Raw genomic sequence first — 16,437 nt, forward strand, 5'->3', positions numbered from 1 at the left:
CCTTTCCCTGAGGCAGATGCAGAAAAGTCAGGCGAGGAGGCTACGTCAACGCGGTGATGGCCTGAAGTCTGAGAGTAGCACAGACCTCTCAGAAAGCAGGGGACCCAGCGCCGAGAACATCACGGTGGCAATGGGTCATGTTGATGCCGTGGAAAGGAGATTCTGGGCACGGGAAACAAGCACTGAGTGGTGGGACCGCATAGTGCTGCAGGTCTGGGATGAATCCCAGTGGCTGCGAAACTTTCGCATGCGGAAGGGAACTTTCCTGGAACTTTGTGAGTTGCTGTCCCCTGCCCTGAAGCGCAATGACACCCGGATGCGAGCAGCCCTGACTGTCCAGAAGCGAGTGGCCATAGCCCTGTGGAAGCTTGCAACGCCAGACAGCTACCGGTCAGTCGCGAACCAGTTTGGGGTGGGCAAATCTACCGTGGGGGTTGTTGTGATGCAAGTAGCCAAGGCAATCGTTGATGTACTGCTGCCAAAGGTAGTGACCCTGGGAAACGTGGAGGCGATCATAGATGGCTTCGCAGTGATGGGATTCCCAAACTGCGGTGGGGCCATAGATGGAACTCACATCCCTATCCTGGCACCGGAACACCAGGCCAGCCAGTACATTAACAGAAAGGGCTACTTTTCCATGGTGCTGCAAGCACTGGTGGACCACAGGGGACGTTTTACCAACATCTACGTGGGATGGCCGGGCAAGGTTCATGACGCTCGTGTTTTCAGGAACTCTGGTCTGTTTAGACGGCTGCAGCAAGGTATTTACTTCCCGGACCACAAAATAACTCTTGGGGATGTGGAGATGCCTATAGTCATCCTCGGGGACCCAGCCTACCCGCTAATGCCCTGGCTCATGAAGCCCTATACTGGCGCCCTGGACACTGAAAAAGAACTCTTCAACTACCGGCTGAGCAAGTGCAGAATGGTGGTGGAGTGTGCTTTTGGCCGTCTCAAGGGGAGATGGAGAAGCTTACTGACTCGCTGTGATCTCAGCGAAACCAATATCCCCATTGTTATTGCAGCTTGCTGTGTGCTCCACAATCTCTGTGAGAGCAAGGGGGAGACCTTTATGGCGGGGTGGGAGGTTGAGGAAAATAGCCTGGCTGCTGATTACTCACAGCCAGACAGCCGGGCGATTAGAAGAGACCAGCGGGAAGCGCTGTGCATCCGGGAGGCTTTGAAAGCAAAGTTCCTGAGTGAGCAGGGTAACCTGTGACTTTAAAGTTTGTGTATTGAGAAGCTAAACCTGCCCCCATTTCTTTGCCCAGTTAATGTTGACTATCCTATCCAGTTACATACCCCCTTCACCCCACTTCCAACACACATTTCAAAATAAAAATAGTTCTACTTTGTTAAAGCACACCGTTTTCTTTAATACTGTATTCGCGGGAATTTTTTAAAACTGGGACGCAGACTGTGGTGCGGAGCGGGTGTACTGTAGTGGCGCGAATGCAGCTTCTAAACTCAAGGATTGACAGGCTCCGCTGCGGTGGGATGGTTGTTTCAACGGAGCCTGTCACCCCTCCTGATAGGGACTGTGTGTATGGGGGGGTCTATGTGACTTTGTGGCAGGGGGAGGACGGTTACAGATCCCCTGCTGTGTGGCTCTGTGATCCTGCCTAAGGACCGCCGCTTAAGATCTGTAACTGCCCTCCCCTGCCACAAAGTCACAGAGCAACCCACCCCCCACCACATAACATGAAAACAACCTCCCAGACTAACCAGGGTAACTAGTCACTGCATCACTGCACTATGTATGTGCCCTGCTGCTGTGCCTGCCCCCGACTATATACCCTGCCAAAGGTGACTGTCCTGTCGAATTACCAACCCCCTATCCCCCCCTCCTGCAAAAGAACATGATGGAAACAGTAGTTAACAGAAACGTATTTTTTATTATCAACCAAACATGGAACTGGGAAAGTGAAACTTAGACGGGGGCTTGTGTCAGGCGGGAAGGAAAGAACTTGTCAAATTTTGGGGAATGAGAGCCTTCTGCTGCTCGAGCTCTCTGCAGGGGTGGAGTGAGAGTTAGCAGGGACTCTGCCGCCTCTCCTTCTGTGCACTTTGGGTGAGGGGAGTATGGGACTTGGTGGCGGGGGAGGGCGGTTAGAGATGGACTGCAGCGGGGCTCTGTCCTCCTGCCTCCGTTCCTGCAGAACATCCACAAGGCGCCGGAGCGTGTCCGTTTGCTCCCTCATTAGTCCAAGCAGGGTTTGAGTCGCCTGCTGGTCTTCCTGACGCCACCTCTCCTCCCGATCCATGTTGGCTTGGTGCATTCGGGTCAAGTTCTCCCGCCACTGGGTCTGCTGTGCTGCCTGGGCTCTGGAGCAGGCTATAAGCTCCGAGAACATGTCCTCCCGTGTCCTCTTCTTCTTATGCCTAATCCGCGCTAGCCTCTGGGAGTGTGATGACAGGCTAGGTTGTGAGACAGTCGCAGATGGGGCTGTGGGAATGGGAAAAAGGGAGTGAATTCCTCAGAAAGATAAATGTAGTTGTGAACAAAGAACATAGTCTTTCTCTGTTAACAAGACCATGCACAGCACCTCTCACATGCGCACTCAGCACAAGGTCGAATTCTCGGCCTTCGCATTCAGTGCCTGGGGTCTTGCACAGCACATTTGAGAACCGTGTCAGGACAACGGAATTTCTGTTGCAGGCAGACATGGTAAGCCGTAGACTTGTGGCAGCTTAAAACTTTAATATTAGCAATGGCCTCATTTCACATTGAAATCAATGTCAGTCCCTGCTGCCAGCAATTCGGCAAGCAGGAAGTCTGCTCCTGTCCCACACCCTCGCGGCTGTCCCCGGGAACGATCCCTTTCGGCTGCCCCTCTCCCGCCTCCACCGCGTGGCTGCAAACCAGCGGTTACAGTTCTGTAAAGGAACGGCAAAGCAGTCCCAACACTAACATTCCCCTACCTCATTCAAAGCAGGTCATCATGAGCGACATCACCCTCATGAGGATCTCTGACAGCGAGAAAGAGAGAATGCTCCGGGAAAGCCTGCAAAGACCAGGGCCGTATGCCGCCATGCTGTGCAGAGCAATGATTCCAGAGTACTTGATAGTCTCGTGGCGTGGCAACGTGTCCTACTACGGAGGACCCAATAAGGCCGCTCTCCCCAAGAACCTAATGCAGCGGATTTCCAATTACCTCCAGGAGAGCTTCCTCGAGATGTCACAGGAGGATTTCTGCTCCATCCCCGGACATATAGACCGCATTTTACTGTAGCTGCTGTAGCAGTGACTAACCAGTAGAGCGGCTTGGGCAGGACAATCATGCAAAACCGGACATTGCTAGATTTTTTTTCAATAGTTGCACTGCCCATGACTGAACCGTTAAGCTAATCAAACTAATCATGAGAAACCCATTTTTTAAATTGTTAATATTCCTGTTCTGTTACAAATAAATGTTTAGATTTTTACAACACTTACTGGCTGATCCTTCCCCAGATTCTGTGTCCGGGGTAACGGCTGGGGAGGGTTGGTAGGGGATCTCTGTAAGGGTGATGAAGAGATCCTGGCTGTCGGGGAAATCAGCGTTGTGAGCGCTGTCGACTGCCTCGTCCTCCTCATCTCCTTCCTCATCTTCCCCGTCCGCTAACATGTCCGAGGATCCAGCCGTGGACACTATCCCATCCTCAGAGTCCACGGTCACTGGTGGGGTAGTGGTGGCGGCCGCACCGAGGATGGAATGCAGTGCCTCGTAGAAACGGGATGTCTGGGGATGGGATCCGGAGCGTCCGTTTGCCTCTTTGGTCTTCTGGTAGCCTTGTCTCAGCTCCTTGATTTTCACGCGGCACTGCGTTACATCCCGGCTGTATCCTCTCTCTGCCATGTCTTTAGAGATCTTCTCGTAGATCTTTGCATTCCGTCTTTTGGATCGCAGCTCGGAAAGCACGGACTCATCGCCCCACACAGCGATGAGATCCAAGACTTCCCGATCAGTCCATGCTGGGGCCCTCTTTCTATTCTGAGATTGCACGGCCATCACTGCTGGAGAGCTCTGCATCGTTGCCAGTGCTGCTGAGCTCGCCACGATGTCCAGACAGGAAATGAGATTCAAACTGGCCAGACAGGAAAAGGAATTCAAATTCAAATTTTCCCGGGGCTTTTCCTGTGTGGCAGTTCAGAGCATCCGAGCTCGTACTGCTGTCCAGAGCGTCAACAGAGTGGTGCACTGTGGGATAGCTCCCGGAGCTATTAGCGTCGATTTCCATCCACACCTAGCGTAATTCGACATGGCCATGTCGAATTTAGCCCTACTCCCCTCGTCGGGGAGGAGTACAGAAGTCGAATTAAAGAGACCTCTATGTCGAACTAAATACCTTTGCGGTGTGGACGGGTGCAGGGTTAATTCGATGTAACGGCGCTAACTTCGACATAAACGCCTAGTGTAGACCAGGCCTAAGGTGTTAGCTTCCTTCCTCCCTCCTTGAGCTCCAATGAGCAACTGAAGCTGCTCTGTTCTTCAGCCCTTCTTATATGAGCCAGCATGGCCCTGATTGGCTGCTCCTTGAAGCCCCTCTCTGATTGGCTGCCTCCTGCACAGCCTCCCAAGGGCTCTATTAACTCCTTATGGGCCAGTGTGGGGCAGACACCCCATCACACAAACTCACAGATGTCTAGTGGACATAAATACTGGGAAAAGTAGGGAAATTAAAACCTGCTCAGCACATCAGAATGAGCACTCTTTAAGACCTCGTGGAAAATAACCAGGCAAGAAAGTTCTTTTTAAAATAAAGTTTCCAAGAACATCCAACATCTTAAACAAGTAAGAAAAAATAATAATTGGCCAACGACAACTTAATGAAGGTTCTTTGCTTCTGCAGATCACGCCTCTTCCTTTGAAATACAAACATTTTCAAAATGCAAATCCAATCGGAAATGGGAGAATTTTGTTAGAACATCGGGTTGCAGTATTGTTCCCTTTTCCCATGTTTTATACTGTCCAGCTTAAAATGACATAAGTGATGGGACTTCAGTCCTTTCCCTTGGGAGGTTATTTGGCCATCTAAAAGATATCATCAGTAAGTTTTTCCTGAGATTAAGCCTAACTCTTCCTCTGCTTAATTACATCCTCTTAAATCTAATTATGGGACAGATTGTCCCTGACCCTTGCGCAAGCACATGGGGAGAGGGAAGGATGCAAGGAGCTTTCTTTCCCCTTGCTAAGGCTAAAGACAGTCAGAGCCCCTGAGCTCAAGAGACTGCAACCACACTACCTTGGTGGCACAAACCACTCGGGGGCGGGAGGTGGGGGAGAAGATGTGGATGCTGCACTGGCTTGTGAAGTTGTCCAGCAATGAAAAAAGGAGCAGTTTGCCTCATTCCCAGGGACCGTGTTTAAAGCAAACTCACCCTATCCATTGAGAAGATGGGTGAGGGGACTATATTAGGCAAACACTCTGGGCACAAACACACACCCCCTTCCACTGCTCAGAACAACTCCTCTCCCTCCTTGCTGTTTACAGCCTTCAAATGCATGTAGACAGACATCGTTTCCCCCTTAGTCACTGTCCGGCCAATCTGTGCTATGCTTGGTTCTTTTAATCTTTCCTTGTCACCCATCCCTCCAGTCCCTTAATCATTTTTGTTGCTCGTGTCTAAATTGCTTCCAGCTTACCAGCATCTTTCTGTTGATATGCCCAGGAATGAGTGTGTTACTGTAGGTGCTGTATGGCCTGAGCAATATATGCCTGGGGCTTGCCCCGCTCCCGTGCTCCAGCCGGCTCCCAAAAGCAGCGGCATGTCCCCCCTCTGGCTCCTACAGGTAGGGACTGCCAGAGCACTATGCACGCTGCTCCCGCCCCAAGCGTCGTCCCTGCAGTTCCCATTGGCCAGGAACTGCGGCCAATGGGAGCTGTAGGGGTAGTGCCTGCAGATGGGGCAGCGCACAGCAGAGCTGCCTGGCCATGCCGCCGCATAGGAACTGGAGGGGGGGACATGCCGCTGCTTCCAGGAGCTGTTTGAGGTAAGCGCCACGAGGAGCCTGCACCCTAAGCCCCTCCCACAGCTCAACCCCTGCCCCGGCCCTGATCCCCCTCCTGCCCTCTGAACCCCTCGATCCCAGCCCGGAGTACCCTCCTGCACCCCAAACCCCTCATCCCCAGCCCCACCCCAGGGTCCATACCTCCAGCTGGAGCCCTCTCCCTCCCCCAGCACCCCAACCCCTGCCCCAGCCCTGATCCCCCTCCTGCCCTCTGAACCCCTCGATCTCAGCCTGGATCATCCTCCTGCACCCCAAACCCCTCATCCCCAGCCCCACCCCAAAACCCCCACCCCCAGCCAGAGCTCTCACCCCCTCCTGAACCCCAACCCCAATTCCGTGAGCATTCATGGCCCGCCATACAATTTCCATACCCTCGGGCCAAAAAGTTTGCCCACCCCGGTCCATGTGCATGCAGCACAGAAATCCCAGTGTTGGGGGTTCTGCTGACATATTGCATTGCAAAATGAACCAAAAGCAACATCTAGACTCCCTATGCCCATCCTGCACCCCTCTGCAAAAACAATACTTCCTTCAGAGGTTCCTACTTTGCTGTTGAGTATATTCTGGGCCATGAGAGAATTCACAAAAGCAACTGAGAAACTCAGTATTACTGAAATGTTGGTCCACTAAGTAAAGATTTCACTTAGGGCTGAGCCAAAACCCACTGAAGTCAATGGGAGTCTTTCCACTGACTTCAATGGAGTTTCGATTTGGCCCTTAAAACATGGAGGCTTAGTTTAGAAGTTAGTCCAGTAACTTTAATGGCCTATTTCCACTTACATGCTACCAGTGAGCAGGACATGGGTGGTTGTGCCTAGTGGTTAGAGGAGTCAAGCCCCATGAGTAGAGCAGGAATCAGAGCCTGATGCTAGAGCCAAAGTTGGGAATCAGAGCTGAGGGTCAGGACCTATCACAGCCACGGGTAGAATGCTTTGAGCAGCTTCTGGGCTTGAGAGCTGATCTGCTCACTCTTCCAACCAATCAGGCAGTCATAGAATCATAGAATATCAGGGTTGGAAGGGACCTCAGGAGGTCATCTAGTCCAACCCCCTGCTCAAAGCAGGACCAATCCCCAATTTTTGCCCTAGATCCCCAAGTGGCCCCCTCAAGGATTGAACTCACAACCCTGGGTTTAACAGGCCAATGCTCAAACCACTGAGCTATCCCTCCCCCCACCCAAGCCAATCAGGCCAACTGCACTTGTTGGGTTGTCTGCAGTCTGCTCTGCTGATGGCCCTGATTCCTGAGCCATTCTAATTCAAGAGGTTCCTTACAGGGACTGTGTATCCACTCTCAAAACTTCCATCAAAGTGAGATGCTTAGCTGGCTGTAGAGTAGCAGCAAGCAAGACTTACTTCAAAATAAAGTGAGCCAGACGTGAACTGAATGAGTGAAGATAGAGGCCAGCCTGTGTTTTTGAAGAGAACCCATAGCATAGGGATCTTACACTGGAGTGCATGTCTCAGGCACACAGCTTGTGTTTCCTATAATGATATCAGGCGGCATTAAATGTGGTGTGTCAGAACAGACCAAAGACCAAATGTGAAAGGACAGCCTGTATCGTACGCACAAAGATGATCAAGTCTGGAAAACAGAAATGAAAGCACACCGTACTCCAGAGTGAGAAAGGAACAAGTTGTCCTTTCTGTTCAGTTTTTCCACAATATTGCTACATGCACAAATTGGATACTGGTAATGATTCCCAGCAATGCAAATGATAATGTAGATGGGCCGTTAAGAAGCCCAAATTATCTAAAGATTCCAAAACACAAGTGATATTACAGCATTTCCAGCAGCAGTCTATCAATAATATAATATATGGAGATATGCCTATCTCATAGAGCTAGAAGGGACCCTGAAAGATCATGGAGTCCAACCCCCTGCCCTCACTAGCAGGACTGAGTTCTAATTTTGCCCCAGATCCCTAAGTGGCCTCTCCATGGATTGAATTCACAACCCTGGGTTTAGCAGGCCAATGGGCAAACCACTGAGCTATCCCTGCCCCCAAATATATTTGAAAGGTATAGGGAGCACTCTGCTCCCACACCAAAATGCAGCCATCTGTGGAATGTGAGATACAAGTGGATTAAGAGCACAGAGGAAAGGTCAGTGGGAATCTTTCCAATGACCTTAGTGGACCTTGAGTTAGGCCATAAACAAATACTACTGAACAATTCAGGGCAGACTGAATATTTCATCTGCAGGGGGATTTTAGGAAGAATGTGGCAAGTAACTGGAATTTGAACAGGATCTATCTAGAGAGACAAGGTGGGTGAGATAATAGCTTTTTTGGGACCAATTTCTGTTGATGAGAGAGACGAGCTTTCAAGCTTACAGAGAAAGAAGAGCTGGGTGTAAGCTGGAAAGCTTGTCTCTCTCCCCAACAGGAGTTGGTCCAATAAGAGATATTATTTCACTCACCTGGTCCAATATCCTGGGACCAACACAGCTACAACACTGCATACAGGATCTATCTAGGCATTTATAAGGCCCACATTATCATAGTACCTGAGCACATCACAGATATTAACACGTTTATCCTCATAACACCCCTATAAAGGTAAAATAAATAAATTATTTATTTAGGGAAGGTAAAAGGTAGGGAAGCAAGGCACAAAATGATTAAGTGACTTTCCTAAGGTCACAAAGGAAGTCTGTGGCAGAGTCAGGAATTAAACTCCATTCCCTACTCCAGTGCCTTAAGCATAAGACCACCTTACCAGCTCTATTGCGATGAAAATTTCCAGGGAGTCTTCCAAGAGCACAGGTGTTTCTTGATTTGTGTCACATCTCAAAAAGTGACCTCTAGCAGCAGAGGACTCTTAAATTTATGATGGCTCTGCCATGACTCAGAAGGAAGCTTGCCACTTTTTGGAATGCCAATCAGCATCTGTGTTCAGGTTAATAGATGGCAACAAAAATAGCCTGGCAAGGCAGAGGTCAGGGGGCTGTAATGAGATATTTGAGAGAGATGAGTCAGAGCTATTTTCTGGATGTGAAATTGTTTACACAGGCAACCACTTTTCATTCAGATTTGAATGAGTGGGTTGGGCATGGGTGTATAAAAAAACCTCAGCAATCATCTTCCATCTATTTTCTATCTATGGTATATTCGTCCAACTAATGGGATTAATTCTATTCTGTTCGCACGTACCAATGAGATCGCTGCCTTCTGGATTTCCACTGCTTCTATCCTCAATCTTCCGTTAGCAGTGAAGCAAAAAATTAAATAAATACACAAACTGAATAGGGAAAGATTCTCAGGTGATTGCTACACTATTTAGGCCTGATTCTCCACTGGTGTAAATTGGGAGTAATGACATTGTCAATAAAGTTACTTATTGAAAAGCTCCAGTCCACAAAGCACTCAGGGTTGGATCCAAACCCCATTGAAATCAATGCAACCTCCCTCTCATTAACTGCAATGGACTTTGGATCAGACCTTCAAGTGCATGCTTAAGTTTAAGCACATGGGGTTTGACCCTGCAAGATGCTGAGGACAAATTCAACTATCACTGGAATTCCCTGATCATCTTTATTTGATCTGCCAGCTTGGGTACTATACTTTAGGTGGTGTTTACTCTCTCATTAGTCGGTGCCAGGTAACATCACTTGAGTATGTGTCTGTTTTACAAGTGTAGACATCCCCATTCCTTCACTGAAATTCTCACTTGAAGAATTAATTAGTTCGTATGATAAAGTACCAAAGAGAAGGTTAATAGCATATATTAATAAAATATCAGCAAGGAAAAATGACTACTTGAGTCCTAGCGAAGCTATATGCATATACATTATGTACGTATCTTTGCAAGTGGAGGGCTTCTGGTGTCTTAATAGTGGGGGAAAAGACGAGAGACAGACTAGACCTGAGATACGTGAAATACCTCCAGGCGAACAAACCTGGCACCAGACAAAGGGCAGGTTGGATGATCAGAAGCAACTCTAATGCAATCAGAAAACTCCCTTTGAAATTAATTTGAGAGGGATTAGAATAAGGTTTCGTATTAGTTAGTAGTAATTGTTATTATATTCGATATTGCATCCATTATTTTATTATATTTATTTATTTGTATTGCCATTGTGCTTATGGGCCTACTGCAATGGACCAGAACGCCATTGTGCTAGATGTTGTACTGACAAATACAGAACAAAAAGACCTCATCATGCTGCCATATTGATGTCAATGTTCAAACTCCCATTGATTTCAATGGGAGCAGGACTTAGATTCTCACCACTCACTTTTTCACACACTCTTGTGAACTCCTCGTGTCTCTGCTTAGATAGCTCTGAAATGACCATTAAAACAAGGCTTCTAAAACAGAACACATATCACTGGTAACCATATCTGTACATTGGGAATTAAGCTAAAGGACTGGAAAACATGCACTATAGTGAAACACTCAGGGAGTTCATTCAATCTGGTTAGTTTAACAAAGAGAAGGTTAAGGGGTGACTTGATCACAGTCTATTAAGTACCTACATGAGGAACAAAAACTTGGTGATAATGGGCTCTTCAATCAGGCAGCAAAACATATAACACAATCCAATGGCTTGAAGTTGAAGTAGACAAGTAAAGCAAAAATTTTTAACGATAAGGGTAATTAGTCATTGGAACAATTTACTAAGGGATGCAGTGGATTCTCTATCACTGGTGATTTTTAAATCAAGACTGGATGTTTTACTAAAATATCTGCTCTAGTTCAAACAAGAATTAATTCAGGGGAGGTCTGTGACCTGCGTTATATGAGAAGTCAGACTAGATGATCACAGTGGCCCCTTCTGTCTTTATCTGTCTTTCACAAGAGTGTGTGAAAAAGTTAGTGGTGTGAATTTAAGTCCTGCTCCTGCTCTCACTGAAATCAATGGGAGTTTGGACATTGACATCAGTGTGGGAGCATGATGAGGTCTTTTTATTCTGTATTCGTCTGTATTAGGGTGTCCAGATAGCAAATGTGAAAAATCAGGACAGGAGGTGGGGGGTAATAGCCGCCTATGTAAGACAAAGCCCCAAATATCGGGACTGTTCCTATAAAATCGGGACATCTGGTCACCCTAGTCTGTACAGCATCTAGCCACAATGGGGTCATGGTCCATTGCAGTAGGCCCATAAGCACTATTGCAATACATATAAATAAACATAATAAAAATAACCGATGCAATATTGAATAGAACAAATTAGTACTAATTAATATGAACCGTCTGTAAATACAGAACCATTGTCCCACCCTCACAATCACATTTCACTTCTTCAGTGGCTTATTTCCAAGGCACGTGTTTGCAGTGAGAGGAAACATTCAGGTGAAAAGCTGAGAGTTGTCACTCTGACTCAGACTATGGCCTGTAGCTTGCCTCCTTCGTGCTTCAGGCATTTCCCCTACTGTGCCTAGCTATATTCCCCAGAAGCATCACAAAAGTAAAAAATGCCTCCATTTTTCTTTACTTATTTGGATACTTTCATCATTGCTACAAGTAAATATTTACATGGTTGCTGCAGTACATACAGGAAAGCAATATTGCCATTGTTCTTTGATGGACAGGTGGGAAGTAACATTTTAACTTCAGCCAATGATCCAGTGTATCCTAACACTGAAAAAATGGGCTCAGATCTGATGGGCAGTAGTAAAGGTGATAAAAATACAAGTGTCCTAGGATCACAAAATAATTTCTTCCATCACATGACACAATCACAAGGGAATTGGAAACTCACCTCATCTCCCTGTAAAGTGGGAGTAAAATATAAGTCTGGAATCTTTGTTCTAGAGAAAATATTGTGGTTTACACCTCCATCCTGCAATGAAGGCATAGCACATGCCGCTTTTTTTTTGATTCATGTTATCACGTCATAAAAGGTATTGTACATCTTTAAAATGCTAATGTACCATCGAAGCAAAGAAAATGACAATACATTATATTCTGTGAATTGTGTTGATCCAGTGTCACTCCAAAATTGCTCACAATTTTAATAATTTAGCTATATGCTATGAAGTTGCTTTCATGCTGTGGGAGAGAGGTTAACATATTATCAAGAAGAGTTGTGTGTGTTTGCATTTGCATTTCATGAGGGAATTCTAAAAGCTCTAATGGACTCGTTGAAGGCAGCTGGAGAAATGCAGAAGCTTCCAAAGAGGAAGGTTTACTCGTATGTAGTTGAGTCAGGAAAGGTCGGCCAATAATAATAACGAGCATTAAGAATTTAGGATTGAGATATGAAACAATGTATTATTATTATTGCAGCATCACCTGGTGGCATCAACAAAGATCAGGGCCCCACTGACTACATACTTTACACATAGTAGGAGAGAGTTTCCCAAAAAGTTTACCATCTAAGACAGACAAATGGTGAGACAGAAGAAATAGGGTCACCCCCATTTTACAGATAGGGTGCAGAGGAACAGAGAAATAGAGTGACTTGCCCAAGGTCACCCAGGAAGTCTCTGGCAGAGGTAGGAATCTCAGTTATACTGACGCAATCCCATGTTTTTCCAAAGGCGACTGCAAGAGTTTACCCAACAGCAGGATTTGTCCCTTATAGTGAAAGAATAAAATAAAATTGTAGTGAATTCATTTTTGGGCATTCACAGGTTTGGAGAAAAAATCAGTACAGATTTAATTTATAGCCATTATTTCTAGCAACAGGTAGCCAGTAGTCAGCTACCGAGGACACTGAGGGGCCTGAAAATAATGTAATGCTAACGAGGGGCCTGCCTGTCTTGTGCTAAAATAAAGTCACTCAAATATACAGCGCTACAGCCTGTAGAAGTGTAATCATCAAAGTGCTGCACAAACACCAATTAATCCGCACAACACTCGTCAAGTAGGCAAAGCGGAATTGGTATCAGGGCTGTGGGAAAAGTTTGTAATGATATCTGAAGCCACAAGATACTATGGAGATTGGGGATTGAAGAAGTACCCAGCTAGCTAGGTAAGGCCAGAGTCTGCCAGTCTAACTCATGCAGAATAGTATGCTCCTATGGGCCAGATTGTGATGCCATAACTGACGGCCGGTTAGCACTTTATCTGGAGGCGCTGATAGAGTTAAGGTGTTATTGAGTAAGGGTATCCATTGGCAGCAGCTAGCTGCAGCCCCTGCCGTGGGGCTGGAGCTGCTCCGGCCCGGCCCAGAGCTGCTCTGGCAACAGAGGGGGGCGGCTGGGGGTTCCGGCCGGCCCGGGACTTCTCCGGACGCACGGGGGGCACGGGGGCTAGCCTCCCTTAAGGGGAGTCCACCCGCCACCCATGAGTGTATCACTATATTGCCCTTAGAATGAGCTCACAGCCTGACCCTCAGCCAGGGTACACTGGCATAACTCCATTGACTTTAGTCAATCTACTCTGATTTATACAAGCTGAGGATCTGGCCCCAAGTGTCTTCTTAGTCCCCTTGACTTCACTGGAAGCAGTGCTTAGTTTGTAATGAAAGGGTCAGAGCTCCAGCGATTTTTTTACATTCATAACTGAGGCCACAAGCCCAAAGGTGTGGGGCTCTGAACTGCCAAACTAGAGGTGTTGGGGCTGTCAGGTGCTAAGGACTGTCAGAATTACACTTGGTTCTAAGCGTTTGCAGGGTCAGACTCTCCAACACAATGTTTCTCTAGAAAGATGTTCTCTAGTTCAGACTGCAATGATTTTGGAGCAGTTCTGTGGCCTGTGTGGTACAGGGCAGATGAGATGATCACAGTGGTCCCTCCTGGACTCGGGATCTATGAAGTACAGGTGAGGTTTGAAAACTTTTGGAGTGAACTAAGACTAAATGTATGGGGGGTTTCATGGAAATCATATGCACTGTGAATCGTATGAAATTTTAAACATGAAACAAGCAGAAGGTAAGAGTTCACAGAATATCAGGGTTGGAAGGGACCTCAGGAGGTCATCTAGTCCAACCCCCTGCTGAAAGCAGGGCCAACCCCCAACTGGTCTCCTCAAGGATTGAACTCACAACCCTGGGTTTAGCAGGTCAATGCTCAAACCACTTCTGATGTTTCTTTTTGTAACCAGGATCCATCCTAACCTGAAACCTGGGGAACTTAACTAGAATCGAATGAGAATCAGAACGTCTGACAGAGCTGTGATTTGAGGGAGCATTGAAAAAAATCTATTTGTCAGACAAGGGCTGTTTTTAAGCAAAGCTCATTAAACTCCTGAGCCTACTTATTCCCCAGTCCCCATCAGCTGTGCTAGTCCCTCAGGCCCTTGCTACTCCACTGCTACAATGAAGAGCTGAGTGGCTGTTTCCTCTATTGATTGTACTTTTCAGTCCCAGCATAATTGATTCTTTCCTCAGATCTCATCGGCACTGACCTTTAGTGCCACACCCACAGAGGCTCCCTGGGACCCCTGCTGCTTTTCCCTAGCCCATTTGTGATCTTTACCAGCGTCTCATTTTCTTCACTTTGCGGCGGCATTTGCTGCTACAAGTTGGATCTAACTTTTGTGTTTTGTTTGGTGAGCTAAGTGCCTGTGAAGGCACAGTCTCAGCGTCTTTATTTGCCAATGAGGAACAACGTTGGCTAGTGGTAGCACCAGCTTTTCTGTGCTCCTTCACGCCAGTACGTCGCAACCCGCTTCTGGATGGACTGCCTCATGGGACAAGACGGTCGGCCTGACACATTTAGTCCATGGCCTTTCTGCTGTCATGGTGGTGGCCTCAGTAATAAGCACATTCAGACAGCAGGATGCCAACAGCAGCCACGTTTCACACAGACCACTGAACGGATAGGGTGAGCACTTTTGGGGATCACTTACCAATGGCTTGGACTGGCTGAAATCCAGCAATCCATATTCCGAGCCAGTCTGAGTCAAGTAAAGTTCCTCCCTGAGTTTCAGGTTCAAATGAACCAAAGAAAGTCTTCTGAGCCACCTGGTCCCCGAGACTGCTCCCTTTTCAGCATGGCATACTCCTTATATGCTGCTCTTACCTTGAGTCCATCTCCTTCTCTTCACCACTCCAGTGAATTTCATAGGCCCAAGTCTGCAAAACTAAGTTCATACTGGAAGCCCGATTGACCTTGAAAAGTAGTAACTCCTTAGGGCTGGTCCACACTAAGCCCCCAGTTCGAAATAAGATACGCAATTTCAGCTACGTGTATAACGCAGCTGAAGTCGAAGTATCTTAGTTCGAACTTAAAGGTACTTACCGCGGGTCCACACGTGGCAGGCAGGCTCCCCCGTTGACTCTGCCTACTCCTCTCACGGAGCAGGATTACCGGCATCGACGGCAAGCACTTCTGGGATCGATTTATCGCGTCTAGACAAGACGCGATAAATCGATCCCAGAAGATCGATTGCTTGCCGCTGAACCAGCGGGTAAATATAGACGTACCCTTAGAGTCTCTTTCTATTGCTTTCCATAGCTGATAATAGATTCATAGTAACATGATAAATTATAGTCCTGTTGCTTAATACATCATTAGCTACCACTGTCTTGGGCATGGCATAAAGAAATAACTACAAAATAGTTCCCAATATCAATATATAACAACATTTTTAATCATTCAAAGGATTATGTAGTTAGCAAAACAAAACTGATCTTTATTTTTTTTCTTCTGGCTGCTAACTTTGAAAACATGTTTGGATCTGATCACTAGACTCAGAAGAATAAAAATCAGAGAAGTCAAGTCCAGCAAAACCTTAAACAGGTGCTTAACTTAAGCATATGAGTAGTGCCACTGAAGCTAATGGGACATCTCATGCTCTTCAAGTGGAGCCCATGATTAGGCATGAGTTTGCATTGGGGGAAGGATGCTTACCATCTGGCAGGATCGCGCTTTTAGAAAACAACACGGAGTTTAAAAAAGGACACAGTCCTTTGATGGGTCACGCCATGAATTTGTCTCCCTCATTCATCAGCGTTTTCAATTACAAGTGTTCTAGTGTCGCTGCAACACATTAACTTTATACCTAACTGAATAATCGTAAATTTTTATTTTTCATCCATAATAGATTCTTTTATTGGAGGCCTTCTGGTGCTGTTCTGTTTCAGGGCTAGATTAGCCCCTGCTTCACGCTCCATCCTGCTAGAGTGATTCACTGCAGGAGACAATAGCTTTCAGGGGGGTAAAAAGGGAGGATTTTTACTGTGTCTTTACCCAGGTCTTGGCAGCTGTGCCATCAACCATTAGTCATATTTCAACTCTTTAACCATCAATAGCTTCTGACTAATACCTCGACAGATACATGGTAAGATTTCCACAGTGATATATGTTGCTTTTCCTATCTTTTGATATCTGGAAGTAGAAAATTTCAAGGAAAAAGGGCTTTCCACTAAGATGACCATAAATCTCATTGTGTTTACAACAGAAGACTGACCAGAATAGTTTATTAAATCTATAAAGGATTTGATGTATATCAAACTGTTACATAAAGTCAATACTTTGGAAAGAACTAGACAATAAATACTCTACACGAGGCAATATTTCTATCATAGAGAAAGCAATCACATAAAGAT

This window comes from Malaclemys terrapin, chromosome 18 (assembly GCF_027887155.1).
Source record: "Malaclemys terrapin pileata isolate rMalTer1 chromosome 18, rMalTer1.hap1, whole genome shotgun sequence".
Classification (NCBI taxonomy): Eukaryota; Metazoa; Chordata; order Testudines; family Emydidae; genus Malaclemys; species Malaclemys terrapin.